This window comes from Anneissia japonica, unplaced genomic scaffold (assembly GCF_011630105.1).
Source record: "Anneissia japonica isolate Jap-2015-1 unplaced genomic scaffold, ASM1163010v1 scaffold287968_len422783_cov224, whole genome shotgun sequence".
In the NCBI taxonomy this organism is placed as follows: Eukaryota; Metazoa; Echinodermata; class Crinoidea; order Comatulida; family Comatulidae; genus Anneissia; species Anneissia japonica.
The window spans coordinates 89,863-95,202 of record NW_022752528.1 but is presented as its reverse complement, the minus strand read 5'-3'; positions in this window follow the sequence as shown (position 1 = coordinate 95,202).

The following is a 5,340-nucleotide window of genomic DNA, read 5'->3' as shown; positions in this document are numbered from 1 at the left end:
AACCGTTTTTCTTTACTCGTCGTTTCCAACGATCTAGGCGCGCCTAGCCTAGCTGGGCCTAGGCCTAACTGCTGTAGGCCGCTAGGCTAGGCTCCCTCGGATTGGACGTTAGTTGTAGTACTGATAGAATTATTGACATCAACGCTGGCTACCATTGCCAGTGCTACGCACGATTTACCGACAAATGCAAAGTAGAACGAGCACAGGCCTAGGCCTACGTAGTTTAGAGCAGAGGTTTATGCCTACTACTCATGCCCTCGCCCTTAAATTTTTAGGCCTGTCTATACTTGCCATTCTAGGCTAGCTAGGGCCATGCCTTACTTAATTAATATTTAGGTATAAATGAATGGCATATTGAATATGGTAGCCTATGAGCTCATTTAATTAAGCACATTTGTATTACTATTATTTATATAATAATAATATATTATTATTATTAAAATAATAATAATAATGATAATAATAATAATAATAATAATAATAATAATAATAATAATATTAAATTATTATTATATTATGGTTATTGAAGTATTTTGTGTAAGCCATTCCGGCTCTTAATTGAATAATAATAATATAGGCCTGTCTATATTTGCCATTCTAGGCTAGCTAGGGCCATGCCTTACTTAATTAATATTTAGGCATAAATGAATGGCATATTGAATATGGTAGCCTATGAGCTAATTTAATTAAGCCAATTTGTATTACTATTATTTATATAATAATAATATATTATTATTATTAAAATAATAATAATAATAATATTAAATAATAATTATTATTATATTATGGTTATTGAAGTATTTTGTGTAAGCCATTTCGGCTCTTAATTGAATAATAATATAACGTACGATGTACTCACTAAATATTCCATTAAGACTGGACACTGGTGAAATATTTATAGTGAGTGCATTACATCGTAGGCTTACGTTATATTATTATTCAAATAACAGAAATGGCTTACACAAAATACTTCAATAACCATAATACAGTAAGCTGTATATTGCCTTAACAGTGAATAGGTAGATGCAAGCAACATATTAAATCGATTACTATTATTGTTTTATTTTTATTAATTATATATAAATTCATTATTATTACTTTTTATTGTTAAATTATTGTTATTAAAATGTTATTGTTATTATTATTGTGCATATTGTTAGGTATAGGCTGACGTTACTACAATAACTCAATTTACTAGAACAATTCTTATACAGAATTTGTTTATTTACATCTTTGTAAACTTTGAACGATACAGACAGATAATTATTAAATAAAAACTTGATTGACACTTGAATTTCATGTTGATTTTTAGTTTTTCCTGTAGCCTATGACAGTGTGGTGGTGATGATTGTTGTACAGTATAATAATGTTACAAAACAATTTAATTAAACAATATAGAAATGCCAAAATTCTCTGATTCCCTTCGGAGACTGGGTATTTGTTTAAAAAAAAGTCATAGGTCTTAATGCCAACATTTCTTTCGTGTATGTAATTGCATATATATGATAAGCCTACATAGCAATACTGTACTGTATACGCAATAACAAATACAAAACACAAACATTGAAGTGTTGCATGACCATTGTCATTGTCGATTACCTCAGCCCCAACCATGGTTGGTGCTGAGGAAAGATAATTAATGATTGTGACACCTCTAGATTGCCGGAAATGGCACTCTCAGACCTAAATTTTAATTATAATTTTGCTTTTGTTTTTTCCATTAAAAACAAATAATTTTGAAAAATTTAGGGTTGGCTCGGCCCCGCTTGAATTCGCCACTGATTATTATGACGTCATTGCGAGATTGCGTCAACATAATACGGGAGTTTGTAAAATGTTGGTAACATTAAATCGAAATAGATAGACATGTCCGTGTCAAAGGCTGTTTGTTTAATAATGACTATATAAAATTCAGTTGACTAACTAAAATTTTTGTTTTGAAATTAGGAAAAACAGTAATCCTATGTATGTACATAATATTAAACACTAGTATATACGTACGGGTCATAATACCGTAATATACAAAAGGAATAAATCGTATAGTAGAAATTGTGCAATTTGGAGTTTGTAAAAACATTGGCCTAATAAGTATACACGCTTCCAATTTTAACAACGTTAAGTACATTCTTTTTACAATAAATTTAGCCTCTGATAACCGCTGCACCCATGAAATCGATCTAGTGTTTCTGAGATGGTTATGAAATGTATAAAAAATTGCGTTTTTACTCAGTCCGGAAAATACGTACCGCACTTGGAAAAGTGAACAGGCAAAATTCATGAATCATGCGTAATTGTTGTTCTTTCCATACACTTTTAAAAGTGGGGTTTTAATTATAGAAGTTTGGTGAAAAGTGGTGGGGGAGGGACTATCGATATGATTGTGAAGTGGGGGTGACGTGTCCCCCCTGTCCCCACCGATCGACACCCATGGTCAAGCCCGTACGCAAGATTATTATGGAAATTTTAAGGGACCTTCACAGGCAGAGTGTCGATTACCTCAGCCCCAACAATGTGCTGAGGTAAGAACATTTTTAATTATGGTATCCCTAGCCACCCTGAAATGCCACTCTAAGACTTAATATTTGAATATTATTTTCTTGTTTTTCACATTTAGGGAACGGCCGTGCCTGGCTGCCAAAATTTCAACTTAAAAGAAATAATGTAGGTCTATAACGCACAATTTAAAAAAAACCTATAATATTATTGGGCATTGGCAATACTAAATTGTTACTATAAATGTAAATGTTACCGGTATATTATAAATAAATGGAATTAGTGGAAATGTACAAATAATTAAGCGTTTTACGTCGTGGATGAGATGAGAGACGTCAACAATATAGAATCAAGAAATCATAAAATAAGCCTATACTGACTGATCTGATTAGGGACAGGGTTAGTGAAAGCAATAAATCCCTTTGTTGCTGCTTTAAAGCGAATATGTCCTCCATTCTACCGGGCCAGCTAGGGACCTTAACATATGGGGGCCGTGGCGTATTTAGGGATTCGAAATAGTGAAGGTGTCCAGTGAGTGACTTTCACAAAAAGAGCCCGGGTCCACCCACCTCAGCTGGGCGAGGCCCATCATGTTTGGGGATCAGGAAGTTCAATTTATGATTATGGCACCTATAGATGGCCGGAAATGGAGCTCTCAGGTTTAAATTTCATTATAATTATGGCGAGTTGATTGGCCGGTTAAGTCAGGGGCTCTGTCACCTTGAGCTCTAATATCGGCGGTGGTTCGAACGGCTCACTCGCCGTGGTGGAAGAAGTCTTCTCAGATAAGGACTTTAAACCGCAGGCCCGATGTACGCATTTTTGATGAAGTTCACTTCTTGGCATATTCTTGGCGCTCGTGCCTAAAGAAATGAAATGAAAAATTACTGTATGTTTTGTTTTTTCTCCATTTTCTTTATAACTTTAAACAAATTATGGGGGCCCGGCTCGGCTCGGCCCCCTTGAATCCACCACTGGGGTCTATAACACCTTAGCCCCACCATGGTTGGGGCTGAAGTAAGAACATTTATGATTATGGCACCTTTGGATGGCCGGATATGGCACTCGCTGATTTAAACGAGAATAATATTTCTAGTGAGAAACCATAAAGAGAGAATATGAGTTTTGTACTTGGTTCTTATCTTCTTACGTGACCTAGCCCTCATTCTATTAGTCCATCTACCTTAGTGATAACCGATATACTAATTTTTGTTCATTTACGTGATTTACATGGTATTCGTGTTACATGGGCATCAGTAGGTGGGGAACAGTGGGACATGTTCTCTCAAATTGAATCCGACCCCTTTCATGACTCTATATACTCGCGAAAGAAAAGTGCTGTATATAGGAACCCTCAGGTTCCTCCAGGGAACTTCCCCCACGCCCCAAGAGCCAATAGGTGTTATGCCACTGCTTTGCACATAGGCCTAGTCATTTTTAAACAGTGATTTTTATTATGACTTTTTTCTTACAAGTGATCTTGAATCTTCTGCCCTACTTTTTTAAACAAACCCTCATGTTGAATAACGTGCCCGATCCACTTCTTTTTTGTCGCTTTCTCATTATTTTTATTAACTTTCTATTTTCAATCAGTCAGTGGCGTAACGCCTACCGCTATGCGCTCTCGGGAGGTACGCAGGGCCCCGACACATAGGGGCCCCGAAATGCCCCATCCATGGTCCTCGATCAACTCCCTCACCAAAAAGGGTTTTGTTGATATTTAACAGCATAATGTGTCTCTGACATCGACTGTAGGAAAAATATCCCGCCATCAACAGATGCCACAATCATAACATGCCCCAACCATCGTAGGGCTGATCAGGTGGTAGACCCTCTGACTCTGAAGGTTCCTACCTGGTCCCCATCTATATCAAATTGCTGGATCCACCACTGATATTATATCATTTATTCTTCGTTAAAAATATTTAGAATAACAATAACAAGCATGATTAAAAAACGAGCCCAACGGTGTCTCCATAAATTTGCCAACAAGGGGTCCATGTAAGGTTCACGGGAGAGTTGAGAGCTTAGTATGGACCAAAAATTGAGCTTTTAGACCACAACAATTGTGATTGGCAATCAAAATAACGTTATTTTGATAGGCAAATGATATTTGTTTAATTCAACGACACGTTGGCCGACGAGGTACAAGCCTGTCAGACGGGGGAAATTCCATTGCGCCCCCCCCCCCTCTGCTGGTGCCACTACTGAAAGGGCCCCAGGCTCTGAAAGCCACAAGGCCCCCGACCCCATCGTTACGCCACTGCAGTCAGTAGAAAAGATCACTTGATAATAAATTTGGTAAGGGGAAAACCCTTCACGAGGTTTCATCTCTTAAAATTAAGCCGTTTTAAATGTATTGATGCACTTGTAGCAAGCTAGCTCTTTATAAAGCTTTTCGTGATAATCTTTTAAAATTCTAATTAATCTTACTCTTTAAATATTCCATGATAAAGATGACTGACATCCGTCCTCCCCCTATTGTAGAATACACAAGGAATATCTGGATAATCAACTTTCTGAAAAATTCGTGTTTTGTCACTCATTTTTTCTTTCTGTCCCTTCTAATTTCAAAATGTATCCTTGGGGTTTTTTTTATTAACTTATTTCCTTTTGTTCAAGTCATCTATAAGGGGTTTTTTTTACATCTTCCTCCGTCGAACAAACTTTATATATACTATTCTATTGTTTAGATTATCTTTATGTGAATTACAATATAATTGATTTAGTTATTATGAATGAATCACTTCTAATGATTATACGAAACAAAATTTGTAGTAAAATAAAAGTATGACGTAGACAAGTTTATATTTCTCTTTGTTAATGTATATATATATACATATATGT